Below are 15418 nucleotides of genomic sequence, written 5' to 3' on the forward strand. Positions count from 1 at the left end.
ACACACACACACACACACACACACACACACACAGATATTTTGTTTATGTTTTTAACACATTTAGGAAGCTGGCTGAGCTTCTACACTTGGCAGGACTATGAGCTAATGGGGTAAAACCACACACACACACACACACACACACACACACACACACACACACACACACACCTGGCGCAGCAGTGCTGCTGACTGAGCTCATTTACACTCCTGTTATCGTCATCAACACACAGAGGACGAGATGTCAGCTGCTGTTTACAAAAACGGGGTCAGAGAGAGAGAGACAGACAGACAGACTAAGAGAGAGACAGACAGACAGACAGAGAGAGAGAGAGAGAGAGAGAGAGACAGACAGACAGACAGACAGACTGAGAGAGAGACAGACAGACTGAGAGAGAGACAGACAGACTGAGAGAGAGACAGACAGACTGAGAGAGAGAGAGAAAAGAGATTAAATTAAAATCCTTTCTACATCATGTCAACTTGAGCAGTGAAAGAGCCACAGAAGAGGCTTCAGGAAGAGATCCCATCTCCACCTGATATTAACATGGGATCTGTATCTGGATATCTACTCTGGATCAGGGAAACACTGATGCAGCTCTAAAAGCACACAGAACGGATGCCATCAGATCATCTTAGAGGGGGTCTGTTGCGTACTGGGATCAGATCTTGCCTCCTGTTGATGCCCCTTAGCCAAACCTAACACTGGACACAAAGGACCAGTATCCTGAAAGATCCATTGGTATCCAAGTTTATGGAAGAGTATCAAAATCTGTATATCTATAATCTATATCTATATATTATATCATATTATATCACGTGATATAAAAATAAAAATGAAATCTGTCAAAGATCCGTCTGTAATCTCAAATCAAACATATCACCAACCTGGGTAATACTGTATTTTTATACCGTTATCCCAGTGTTAAAAAACCCAGTTTGGTCACGTTTGGCGCGAAAATCCAACATATGACCCCGCTGGCCACTGATCGTGTGTGTTGTGATATCAGGTTGCATGAGTGATGCAAGTGGTTGTCCTTTACTCTTGCAAATATTCTTCACAATATGATTGTACGTAATGTTATAAGGAGTAGGTTTTGGCCTCCTCTATATGAAAAGTGTCCTGAGATAACTTTATGATAACGTTATGATTTGGTGCTATATAAAATGTAAATGTGTTGTAAGAAGACTAATTGAACGCATTGGTCTTACAATAAAGTGGAATATGTCAGGATAACCTGCCGACACAGATTACTGATCTGAAACCAGCACTCCCTTTTACCATAATTAAAATTCAATTCAATTTCATTTATACTGTATAGCACCAAATCCTGACAGAATTACAGTTCTCTCAGGGCCCTTTTCACACAGAGCAGGTGTCCACTGTATCTACACTGTACTCTCTGTGTGTAAATCTGTGTATGTGGCTGTGGAGGTAACATGAGGTCATGGATGGTGTGACACTGAGTCAGCAGCCCGCTGTGACTGCATGAATGTTACTGATAGTGGGAACACTGAATCTTACAATGACATTGATAAAGACACTGTGCGTTAGGTGGATCAGTCACATTCACACTGATCAGCTTAATAAGGTCAGTATCGGTGCAGATATTGATCCAGTGTATCGGGTTGGTGCGTCAAACATGAACCAGTGTTGCTACAGTTTTAACGAGGGCTGAAACAAAATCTTTGCATCGAAGCTTCGTTTAATCCACATCCGTAGCTACAGTCAGCCACACACGCTGCGTTCTGTAGGATGATTATTACTGTCGCACAAGGCGCTTTGGAAGTGTGAAGAAAATATCGAGGGCCGAAGAGAAGAGTCAGGCCAGAGAAAACGACAGAAAGTGAAAGTGAAAGTTTGGGAAAAAATACTGAAGCAGGTTTTACTGAAGCAAAGCAAGAAAAGTCTAACATTTGGAGACATTTCTCAGTTACTGGCACAGTGAATAACATCTTTTCACCTGCGTGACCGGAGGAATCAGTCAGAATGTCTGCGGTAGCAGGCGGTAACGATCAGAAATCCATCAGAAGAGGGATTAAGAAAAACTTTTGCAGGGCTCAACTGTAAAGAGTCTACCAATATTACATTAACAACTTCAGGTTAGCTCCGCCTACTTACAGTTTAAGCCCTGCCCATTCAGAGTACAGGCGTGAATACAGACAATTTGGTTGGTTGAACAGATGCAGATTAAACGGGTTAATACTGTTGTACAGGAGGAGGGAGGACAGACAGACAGGAAAGAAAGAGAGAAAGAAAGAAAGAGAGAAAGAAAGAAAGAGGGAATCCGCAGAGAACAGAAAAGTGAATGATGCATCCTCTTTAAATTTATTTTGCTCCGTGTTCCTCTCTTCTCTTCATCCATCTGAATCCAACTCCTCTGACTCCTCTGACTCCTCCACACCCACACTGCAGAATCACATCGCTCTCTCTCTCTCTGTTCATTACCATAACTGTTCTCCATCAGTCTCTCCCTTCTGGATCAATAAGGTGCCACAGCACCGATGTCTAATGACGGTTATCGTCACAGTCACGTGTGTTCATCTTGTTGGAGCTCTGACGGCTCACACTGATCATCAGAACCAGCAGAGATTGTGTAGCTTGGTTTGTATTTATTGCATGAACCTGTAATGGTTGTAATGGTAACATATTCTGTTTTATTTCCAGTTTTGGCGACTACAGACTGAAACTGTGGTCAGACATGATATCTTAACTAGACTATTTGATTACTATTTGTCTGTTCACAAACCCTTAGCTGCAGCTAAACACTAGGTTACAGGATGGTGAGTTCACAGTTTCCTCGCCTTCACTCTTGAATCTTTAATAAAATCGTTTAGCATCATACCGGTGCTTTGCATTTTTTATTCCATTTACTACACCACTCTGCTGTGTGTAGTTGCTGTTGTGCTCTGGTGAGTTTGTGTGCTGCCAATCACAGAGTTTCTACCTTTTGGACACCCACAATTTTATGGAGTTTTAGTTAGTTTTCGTACAAGCTATATGGCTACTAGCTACTGACCAAGACTAGTGTAGCAAATATGATCTGAATTTATGAACCACAAACCCATTCTTGAGAGCCACGTGTTTTAGTGATGTGTCGTTTGTGAAGGTTTAAAAGGTCCAGTGTGTAACATTTAGGAGGATCTATTGGCAGAAACAGGTTATGATATTCAGAGGGTTGGTTAGTGTTTAACAATACAAGCAATACATCAAATAAAGTGCTGACTTTAATCTGCATGTACATTTCAAAATGGCTGCAATGAACAACAAAGTGTAAGGCACAGTGTGTGGGTGTTTGCTCTAGCTTTGTTAAGCCCTTGTAGCATTACAGGAACACAGACACTGTGTATGTACAATGTAACATGCTTTTCAATGCAATACGGCGGCCATAAATAACAAATTGATATCAAACTGTTTAGAGAAAACCTCTGTGCGGCAGAAGTTTTAGACTGCAGTTCTGTGCCCCCTCAGATGAACAGTTTGAACTGCTTTGTCATGTCCTACAATATTTACTGCTTCCTCGTGTGTGTCTTGTTTCTTACTGCTTCAGCCTGAGGTGCTGCAAGGTGCTGCAAGATAAATCTGTGTGAGGGTGTTTTGCATTTTGCTGCATCATGCCCTATGCGAAATCACTCAGAAGCCAGTGTAGGCAGCTCTGCAACACGCTGTCATGCCTCTGTGCCATAATCTGCCCCAGTGCAGTGTGGGATTTATTGGATCGCACTCAGTCACTCGAAGAGGCAGCGAGCAGCCGATTGTGCTGTGTGATTTCATAACGAATCAGAGTTATCTTCACTGCTGTCAGACTTCATCATTGTTCTCTGCCTGTTACATCATTTGCAAGCTTAAGGTCAGCTTTTTCTCACGATATCAGCTGTACCTGAACGTCCCATGACTCAGGGCTTGGAGGATTTTTTCCCACTGCTCTTTGATGCCTCAAGATGCATCAGATGAACCCAGATCTGAAAGACTGAGTCACACTATGCACCTCTGTGAACAATCTATTTACTTTTTGGCTGCACGTATAAGAGCTTATAAGACAAAGCAATAGTACTATTAAATCTGTCTCCATGAGTCATCACTGCGCTTCCCCAGCCTTCCTTTCTGCAGGTCTATCGGGAGCCTCTTTTCTTTTGCTCTCGGCGTTTGCAGTGAAAAGGAGGCGATGCTCTATGTTCCCAGCCGCGGTGCAAGCTTAGCAAAGCTTTAAGCGCTCAGAGGACCGAGCGAGGTTAAAACCATTTCAACTGTTAGCGAGAGTGTTGTCCTTCAAACAGGTTTTCCACAGTTGCATAGCAACAGCAATCGCCATGACCAGCACTTCCCACAGACAGCGGTTCAGTGTTACCAGTTACAAAGGAACTGCCTGGTAGACGCATGGGACAGCTGCAACCCTGCATCCTGCTGCCTACGGCACCGCACAGCCCTGTGCACAAAGACGACTGCCACAGACAGCAGCGAGGCTCTGCCGTTCTCAACACTTCCTGATAGGATGCTCCTAAGATAGTGTTGCCAGGCAACAAACCCAATTCCAGCCAACGAACAGATTTATTCAGAATTTATTCAGAACAAAATTATAACAAAATAAGAACAAAAACAAAACAAAGGAGAAGGATACTGAGCTAGTGAGCTGGTGAGTGGTAACCATGGTGATTAGTACAGCGAAAAACTTTTACATAAAGCACCAAGTGTTTTCTTTATGGTCTCAGCAAGAACAACCAATCCTATTGCTTAGCAGAAATATCTGTTACATAACACTGTTCAGTCTTTGCTCCACCAATTATCAGCGTTAGAGATGTTGTAGTCGTTTAGTTCTTCTGTCTCTGGAGTCTCATGCACTCATGCTCTTCTGCAATATATAAATTCCCACTACAACCTACCACTAACTAGCCCTATTAACTGATAAAAGGATGAATATTTATCAGCTCTGTACACCTACCAATCGCACTATCTCAGTACAGAAAGAACGCACAGGGGCAGCAGCTGCCCCCTCTCCTTCGGAGGAAGAAACACTTCAGTGTTAAACTTCACCTTCAGCAAAACAGCTTTGCCTTAAATCTGTTGCTTGCATTTTTCTTGCCAGTGAAGAATCAAGCAAAAAGATGTTTCCAGGTCAAGTTTAGCATGTGGGCAGATATTTCTAGGCACGCACAAAACCTGCGTGAGAGAAGCTGCAAAGTTAGTAGCGATCAAAGTCAGAAGATCAGCACGAGTTTTGGCAAAACAGACAGTGGGATGATGACAGACTGGCAGCCAAGATTGGAAATTTAGTGAAAGGATGCCATATTAACACTAATGTTCAACAGCAGTTCTATAATAGTCACATTCAAGGTTTGGAGGCATATGTTACCCGTTAAAAATGGCAAAACTTAATCTCTAAAGAAGCTACAAAGTAATTTCATTGCTGTGAAACAGAGTGCATCTGAGGGAGATGAAAAGCCCTTCGATACCTCCTCAAAATAACTGAGCTGTATTCAATATGGCATCCAACTTCATCCAAAGATTTAGAAACCAATTTCGCCTTTTTACCAGAGATTCTTAAGTAGAAACTCTAAATTCTAACTAGTTCCCAGCAAATGTCCCTAGTCAGCATTTAGAAGACAGACTGCTCAGGTTTGCCTTCGTCTCGTGCATCCTTTGGCTTTGGTTGGAATAAGTATACCTTAAACTCTAACTTACGATTTGTGGTGGTGGAGGGTGTGGGCGTGGTGGTTGTTGGAGGCATTGGCTCGGTGCAGGCGCTCAAGCCTCTCCTTCTCTTTCTCCACAAAGTTGGTGTTGGTGCCAGTGCTGGTGGAGGGCACTCGGGTCAGCCGGCTGTGGGCCCGCGGTTGATCCCTGGGTGGGATCGGAGGAGGGGGAGGTGGAGCAGGGCCCGAAGAGGAGACCGGAGTTGGGATTTGTGTTGGGATCGAGATGGAAGTTGGGGCTGAAGCCGGAGCAGGAGCGGGAGCCGGAACCGGTATTGCAGTCATACTGGTGCTGTTGGTGTTGTTGTAGGAGTGGTGGGTGGAGGAGTGGTGGTGGTGCTGCTGATGATGCTGGTGGTGGTGGTGGTGGTGGCTGTGGTGGAGGGGGGATGGAGGAGGGAGGCTGTGGTGGAGCTTGGTGTTGGCTGTTGTGGTGGTGGTGATTCTTAGTAGCTATGGATGTTGATGTGGTCTGAGTCGGTGGAGGCGGCGGCGGAGGAGGAGGGAGAGGAGGCTCGGGAGGAGGGGCGGGTGGAGGAGGAGCAACAGGTTGCCGGTCCAAACGCAGGTCTTTGTTCTCCTGGCTGAGCCGGTCCAGTTGGACCTCCAGCTCCTCGATTCGGCGCCGCTGCGTTTCCAGAAGCTTCTGCTGGCTCTCAATGATGTTGTTTAGTTCAAGAAGGTACTCCACTGCCCGGTTAGGGCTTTCTGGGCTGCCCTGGCCTTGGCCTTGATTAGCATCCATGACTAGCACGCAGACTAATGGCGAGAGAACCTCAGGCTAAACAACAGCTAATGCTAAATTCCTAAAGAGCCTAAATGCTGCTGGCTGTTACAGTTGGATAGATCCAGGTTGTACACTGCCAGCTAGCACTGAAGCTAAATGCTTAACTTCTGCACTAGATGAAATGCTGCCAGAATCACAGCTGGTGCAGAGCCAAGGGCTAACTCGCTGAGTGTTAGACACCCCAGGGGCTAGTAGAGCGGGGACACAGGCAAATGCAACGGACCAAAGGGTAAAACTAGCACAACTGACTAATCACTGAGAGGAAGTCTGACACAAGGGAGAAGAACTACTAACTAAAACTAGTCAGTCTAGTCTACAACCTAAAACCTAATGTCTAAATAACTATAAAACTACACCCTAAGGCCCTAAGCCCTACACCCTAACAACTAAACTACCCTTCACCCTCCCCCCCACCAGAGGTAAGTGGGGGGGAGAGGACTTTTTCTTCTTTGAGTTCTGATCTGAAGATCAAGATGGACCTCGTCCTCGCTGGCTCCAGTAAGAAAGGTTTATCGAGTCATCGACCATCCCCTGGTTCAGTCAGGTGTTTCTGTTGGGGTTCAGACCATGACGGTTAAAAACAGAACAAATATAGAGAAAGAGTTTGTCTTCTCCCCCACACAAAAAAACAGTTTGTGTTTGTCAGTGAGTCAGTTGTATCCACTCTTTGCACTCCATGCAGAGGATCAGAACATTGGTTTCCAAGAAGCAGGTGTGGAGACCACAGCTGATGGAGACTTTGTTTGTCCCTCTGTGTCAAAGATATTGCACATTATCATTGTTGGGCGACTGCAGATTGTCCAGCACGAGTGGTTCAAGTGATATTCTTTTCCCCCCAGCATCCGATACAAGTGCTGCAGCAGAAATGCAGTCTGCACGACCATGTACGAGCTCCCAAACAAGTTGACTAACCACCAGCTTCCCTGTTGTACCTCATAATAAAATCCTGGGGTCAGAACCCCTGTGGTAATTCTCCAAATCAAAACCGCCTGGATTGCTTTCTGCGTAAGAAAACAGACAGGCCTTGAGTTCAGACCCTCTTCCTCAACAAAACAGTCTGGAACCAAACCTTGAGAAATCAACACAACACAAAGCTCCACGAAATGAAAACGTAATGTCCGTCGAAGATCATCTTCTGGAAGGGGAGAGGTTCACCTCTTCCTTGTCCATGGGTTCACCTGCAGGACTCAGCCTGTCATCCTGCAGACGGTCTGTCAGAGGAAGTGGTACGCAAAGGTTAAATGTCATGTCAGATGTTTGTCTTCCTCCTGGATACGCTGAGGGGTCTGGGATTCATTATCATCCCGTTGGATGGCAAATCCAGATTCCTCTTCATGTCATCCATCCGTTACATGGAAAAGAAAAAAGAAAGGGTAGATGAGAAGATAGTAGGTTGTGAGTCAACAGGAAATATCAGCTTGTGATACTTTCACAAAAAACACCTCTTTCTTTTGCTTTGCTTTTTTAATTTTCTCACCAGTTTCTTCATCTTTACCTACTTTTTGTTTTATTTTTTGTCTTTTTGTCTGTGCTTTCTTCCTGATTTTTCTTTTCTCTTTTTATGTGTTGTTGTATTTCTCTATGTAGTTTTCTCTTTTCATATAGCTGTTACTTTCTCATCTCCATCCCTTTCATTTCTCTCTTTCTCTCTGTCTCTCTCTCTCTGTGGTTGCTAGGAGTGCGAGGTCTCTCAGCCCATAAATACCAATGACATGCTCTGTCTAAGCCATCAGAGACAAGAAAAATCATCACACACCATCAGCCTCTCCTCCTACACTCTATCACTACCCCCCTCTGTCTTAGTCCACCTCTTTTTGTCTTTCTCACTCTTTCTTTCTTTCCATTTTCTCTTTTTGTCACTCAACTTTAGATCTTCTGACGATCTCTACCAATACAATCCTGCGTGCACCACAGTATCAATATCTAAGTGGATCCATGTGTTAGTGCATGCTTCAGCGTTTTAATTCTTAGTGAAGCTTCTGGTGTGAAATCTATGTAGTCTGAAAATCTTTGCTCTATTCCTCTGTTTGTCCGGATCAAATCCTGGCGTCTGCATTCTGACAGGACGTTGATAATGCTTACGCAACAGCAAATCCATAGCAGATGATGTGACATCCTCTTTTTCTTCAATTTTTCCTGACTTTCTTTCATTTTTGCTGTTGTTGCTATCACTTCTTGCTCTTGGTGGCCACATCCAGGCTGCAGCTAGCCATTCCCACAGCTAATGTCATTACGGGGGCTGTCTCACAGAAACATCCTGTACACGCGATACATTATGATTTCTTTTGAATTTAATCGTAGGAAAACTGTCATAGCCCAAATAACACAGAATCAAATGCATACAATCTTTGTAAAAAAAATTACTTTCTTTATGCAACCAGAACAGTTGGATCTGCATTTAAATTTATCACAGTCCTTGTAACATCAAACATCATCAGCGTACGTTTACAACACTGTTCTCTAGCAGTTCCGGGTTTAAACACAAATATACGTTGTTTTATAGAATCGATACAATATCAGAAAACATCACGATACAATATTCTTCAATATTTTCTTACACCCCTACCAGTGATCACTCAAGATACAACCTGACAATTACATAAGATAGAGGTTATAGAGGATATCATATACGTTGGAGAGAGTTACACTAACTCACCAAGCCAACGTTAATTAGCTAGCCACCTATAGCGGGTTGTTTCATAAAATAATTTCAAGCTGCACTAAGACATTTTATACTGACATGTTGCAGGATTTCTGGGTAATGAAGTCCATCGCACTGTCAAAAATGTACACACATATCACTTATATGCTAAGTTGCTGCTTTAGAAAGTTTCAGCTGTCGATACTGCCCCATCACACTCACACACACTCACACACACTCACCACACTCACACACTCACACAGGAAATGGTTAGCCCTCTGGTCTCTATTGCAAAGCAGCCAAACAGTTTCAGCTTTTATATCTCTTCCCATTAAGCACATTCAATTATGCATGACTCACTAACTGACCACCATCCCTCTCTGCCTCTCTCGCTCACTGCCTCTGTCTCTGTCAGGGTCTCTCTATCTTTCTCTCTGTATGTGCCAGCTCGCCGCAGATTGTTGCTTCATGCCTGAATTGTCTGTTCCAAACATACTGTATATGAAGTCGAGCAGAAACCGAGGCGACCACTGCGGTGTGTGTGTTTAGTAACTGAGCTCTGGCTTTCTCAGACTGAACTTTTTTTCTGTGTGTGGACATTTTACTGCCCAGACATCAGATTTGATTTAAAGCTAATTTTTACCACAAAGAATCTCAAACATAGGTGCATAGGGATCAAACATGTACACTACGGAAAGCCAGAGAGGACACAGGGAAAGCTCATTTTAACTTATTTCTTTAAGAAACTGATTTATTGTGATTACGAGACAAGTATTTCAGTGTTTAAAAAGCTGTGTGGAGCCGGTGAATTTACTCGTTGTAGCGGAGCTGAATAGTATTTTCAATTAATCCAACAATTATTTTCTAAAGTAATTAATTAGGTACCAAGTGGAGTTTTCTTGTACACAAACAAAATTATGTTTACAGTAATGCCTCCGTTTGTGGAAAGAGACAAAAGATTTCACACCACGGAGCGTCTAGTCCCGTTCAGTCCCTTCAGGAAGCTGCGACTGCAACACAAATTCAACCAATTCCCGGGAATTCTCTGCGATCTTGAAATTTTGTCCTAATGCCACAACCTTTCCACTCACGAAGGACAAACTACCAGGTTGTCCCTTTTGGGCTACTGTAGAAACATATCAGCTCAACATGGCGGGCACTCCCTCTGTAGATAAAAACGTCTCATTCAAAGGCAACGAAAACACAATTCTTCTTATTTTCAGGTGATTATACACTAATGAAAACATACCTATGAATATTATATTACATTCCTGATAATAGATCCTCTGAAGTGTTACACACTGGACCTTTAAGACCCTTTTATATATTTTTCTTTTTAAAACGAGTCACTTGGAGAGTGCTACCCCCCCAACTCACCAAGCTAGCAAGTTAATGAGCTAGCTACATGTTGTATAACTTAAATTTTGATTTCAAGCGTTATGCCTGCCAACCTTATGTTTCAATAGTGGAGTTATCATGGTTACGACTTCATATTCATATATTCACGACTTTATACTGACGTCATGTTGCAGGAACTCTGGGTAATGGAAAGAATTGGCAAGAATTTGGAGATACGATACAGGGGTTACGATTCAATATAGGGCGATATATTCCGATTTTAAGAAAGCGGTCACAATATAAAGAACACACCATATGCACCATATTGGTTCTTTGCCTTTAAACTATTAATTACAAATCAATCCAGTATTTGTGAGAATCGATACAGTGTCACAAAACATAATATCTGACACCCCCAGCACACCGATAAACATCCTCACTGTTTGTATTAATCGTGTAATCTGTAATGGACATTTTTCACTACTAATCGAGAAAATAATTGTCCGGTTAATCGATAATGAGTTAGTTGTAGCCTAGTATCTTCAGTCCTGGTGGTTAGGAAACATGAAGTGAAGCCTGCGAGCCAGTTCAGTGTGTACTTCACATGCACGCAGAATTTATCAAAGTGTAGGCGGTCTGAACAGCTTTTCTTTTCTTATTCTGATTTATTTCAGTTTAACAGTAGCAGGACGATTTTAATTGGCCAATTTTACAGTCATGTTATCTGCCACACACACACACACACACACACACACACACACAGTAGTTCATACAGCCCACACATATTCTACACACGCAGCAGCTCACACAGCATGTACATGCACGATGCACACATACACACACAAACATATGCGTGCATCACACACTACCCGGGCTGCACATGCACACTCACACAGTCCTTATGGCCTATATAGCTAACAGTTACGTGACACGCACACACGCTCACACACAGACACGATGCAGCATCCAGAAAAAAAGCAAGAAAAGGAATAGAAACCAGGCAGCAGTGTCTCACAGGTTTCAGCGGCTCCTGCAGAGGTGATGGAGGGATGAAGGTGGGGGAGGAGGAAGAGGAGGAGGAGGGAGGATTATTGATCCCTGCTCATCCCTCTATCTCCTCCTCCGCTGCTGCTGTCACCATCATCTCCCTCCGAAAAAAACACACACACACACACACACAACTGCTGCTGCTCCGCGGCTTTTCCTCTCTTCTCCTTCTCCTTGATCAGATTATGATCAATCCCATCCCTCCTTCTTTCCTTCTCTCTTCCTTCATTTATTCCTCTGCTCGCTCTACTGCTGCTGCTGCTGCAGGCCCAGCTCCTCTCCCTCTCTTCCTCCTCCGTCTTCTTCCTCTTTTTCTTCTTGTTGCCGAGTCAATCTCTTTCTAATTATCATTCCTCTGCGTCTGACAGCCGAGCGATCCGCTGCTGCAGCGCTGATGATCCCTCGCTCTCTGTGTGTGCATGGGAACAGACGCTGCTTTGGTTATTATCACTGCTAAGATATTAGGGTTTTTTTCTCCTCCGCTATTCTGCCGTAGAAAGAGGAGGAGGAAGGAGGAGGGGAGGGAGGTGTCGAGTCCAGACAGGCTGCCTGGATAGATGGATGGACGGATGGATGGAGGAGGTGGAAACAGAAGAGTGGAGAAGGAAGGAGGGAGGAAAAGTGTGTCGGCAGCAGAGAGGAAAAACGCGCACCGTCACGCAGCGACGAACGCAAAAATCACATCACCGCTGGTTTACCGCACAACCAGGAACATCACACACACACGCACACACGCACACACGCGCACGCACACGCGTACACACACACACACACACACACACACACACACACCACAGAGGCTGCGTTAGCTCTGTACTGTTTAAACATTTTAGGACTAATACAGAGATATCATTAGAGGCTGAGGCTGATTAAATGTTAACGGACTAAACAGAAGGACTGGATCCACACAAGCTTCAGTCCAGGAATATTATACAAATACTATCGATAAATGTTTTACAGTTTATTCATTTTTCTTCTGTTTTTTTAATATGTATTTATTCTTATTATTAAATGATCACTTTCGGGAAACAACAAGGTACTTTGAGGTTCAAGTCAACCATTTAAAGATAAACTGTGTGTACTTGATAAGAATGTATTTATAGGGACATATGACCAGTGTTGGGCTAGTTACTCAAAAAAAGGAATTTATTACTTGTTACTCTTTTCAAAAGTCATATTATTACTTTACTTATTACTCCCTGCCAACAGTAATTAGTTACACTACTAGTTATATTATATGTTATATTATCATTCATTTACGTGCTGTAAAATAAAGGATATATAAAAGATTTTAAATAGGTTCATCACAACAGTGTACAGGTAGAAATATTGTCATTATTATTATTATTATTATTATTATTAAAAACGTCAGTCTCAATTTCCTTTAGGTCAAGGTGACGCCTTTAAATGTTTAAATCAACAGTCCAAAATATATTGAATCCACCACGTAGGACAAATACATCAAATCTTCACATGTGAGAAGCTGGAAAATGCAAATGTTGGTATTTTTGAAGAAATTGTATCACAGAAACGCCGCACTGGACTCTCTATATCTGTATCTTTTTCTTTCTCAGTCAGCACTGACAAAGTGACACGTAGTGACTGTGACGTAGCTTTTGTCTATAAGAGCCGTCCAGTAGTCGGTGGTCCATGCTAGCTTGACTTTTAGCTCATCCTCCTTCCCCTCAAAGTGTTTTTCAATCTGTTCGGTCGCCACAGATAGTGGCTCTCTGAATCCCGCGTCCTCTACCACACTGACTGGTAGCCTGTCGGACCGGCGCACATCACACTATCTTGCTAACAGCGGCGTGATCGCTGTTAGCCATCCTCGGACACTGCAGCCGGGTGCTTGTTCTTTACGTGGCACAATAGGAGGAAATAGTCCCACACAGAGCTTTCTTTAACGCACTCTACCGTTAGCGGAGTGTGTATGCGAATGTACCCTTGGACTGACAACCGATAAACAGTTAACCACTCACGTCCCTAATAATATTATACACCACCTTTTTGTTATTTGACTTTTTAAACTTAAATATTGCTATCAGTGTCATTATTGGTCAGACTATAAAGGTCACAGCTCCTACATGTTCACACAGGGGACATACTGACGCGAGTTCCTGACATTTGGCAAAGTTACACAACTACCAGCAGCTTTTACCCACGGAGAGAGGGCAACCACCAACCAACAAACCTCAACAAGTAGACATATGGAGAGTGAAATCACACACTGTACAACCCGAATTCCGAACAAATGTGCAAGTAAAGGTTCGACTGTGTAGTGGCATCTAGCTATCTAGACAAGAACAGACAAACCTAGCTATCTAGAGCCAGTGTTTGTCCGTTCTGGGCTACTGTAGAAACATGGCGGTTCAACATGACGGCCTCTATGGAAGAGGACCCGCTCCCTCTGTAGATAAAAACAGCTCATTCTAAGGTAACTTTTTTACTACTAGCGTTATTCCGAGTGTTGAATCTCGTTCCAGGTGAGACTCAGTCTTTCTTGCAGATGTCATTATGAGCAGTAGGAGGAGCCAGAGGAAAGAGAGATTATCTGTCGAATGTAATCGTCAGTTTATAACCCCAGTTACAGAGAGTTTTATTATTATAGACATCATATTATTGGAATATTATTACTGATGCTTTAATATAATGTATTGTATAAACTCTCCATATGTTTTATTTCTTTCTTAACAGAGTAGAAGTATAAAGTAACCTAACAATGAACTACTGAAGTAAAGTAAAAGTACCTCAAGACTGTTTCTGAGTAAAGTACTTGAGTAAATGTTCTTTCCATCCCTGGTTAAGAAATAAAATACCATCTGAGCTGCTTTGAAAAGGGGGCTAAATGCAGGATTCAACACTCAGACTATCCAGTACTATTCTACCATTACAGTTAGCATCTGTATTTACTTGAGGTCAGGGATGCCCCAGCACTGAAACTGATGCCTGCTGTGACTGAATGTACAGTAAATGACAGGAATCACTCAATCTTATGACAACGCTGACGAAGACACAGTTTCTAATGTGGATCAGTCTTGTCAACACCAAAACCGGATCCACTGTTTGTATCTTATTACCAGTCTGGAGGGGATCTTTATAACATTATTACAGAGTATCACAGACATACCATAGTAACTGTAACACTTCTGTCCACTGAGGCTTTAGTTTGCCACAAGTTAAAACATAAATGTTCTCCTCCACAGACTGTATCCAGGTCTGTAATAACTAATTATTTTGGCTGTATTGAAGAGAGATAAGAATAAAGAAAATGTACACAAGCAGCACAACAGCTATGAAATGACATTGTACAGTAAGAATATTAAAGTGACACTTTGTGATACAAGGACTCTTTTTTTTTGTAACACTAATTAGACCAGTGTTTCTTTTTACACCGCACTCAGAAGACATCAGGATCTTCAAGCAGCGTAGCCCGACCCTGTTCCGACAGTTTATTCCTTATAAGATTATTAATGGTAACAATGCAAACTCAACCGATCCCTGTGAATTCTGCACAAGCTTGCAATTATCTCCAATCATCGTAACTTCCTGCCAGTTTCATCAACAATAGCTAGAGATGTAAGTATCGATAAATATCGTATCACAATATTTTCTTTTGTGACATTGATTCTCAAAAACACTGCATAAAACTAAATAACTAACTAAATCACAATATATATCGCCCCGCTTACAGTATCGCAGTATATTGAATGGTAACCAGAAATGTTCACGTTCTCCTGCAAATGCCAAAAAAAAGAGCCTTTGCTATTTAAAAAAATGAAATCAGCCTCCTTCTCAGGCCAAAACAAGGGACGGATTATTTGTTGTTGAATCCTTAATGGAGCCGGTTCAAGAACCAGAGCTATTTGGTGGGAACTGGTCCTCCTGGTCCACACGTTTGTTCCCGATAGTTCCTGTTT

General features: G+C 42.8%; 1 pseudogene; it reads right to left on the reverse strand.

The window, feature by feature from the left end:
* Positions 1 to 7643, reverse strand: part of LOC127377865 (IQ motif and SEC7 domain-containing protein 2-like) — a 144554-nt pseudogene extending 136911 nt beyond the window's left edge.
* Between the last annotated feature and the right edge of the window lie 7775 nt (positions 7644 to 15418).

This window comes from Dicentrarchus labrax, unplaced genomic scaffold (assembly GCF_905237075.1).
Source record: "Dicentrarchus labrax unplaced genomic scaffold, dlabrax2021, whole genome shotgun sequence".
In the NCBI taxonomy this organism is placed as follows: Eukaryota; Metazoa; Chordata; class Actinopteri; family Moronidae; genus Dicentrarchus; species Dicentrarchus labrax.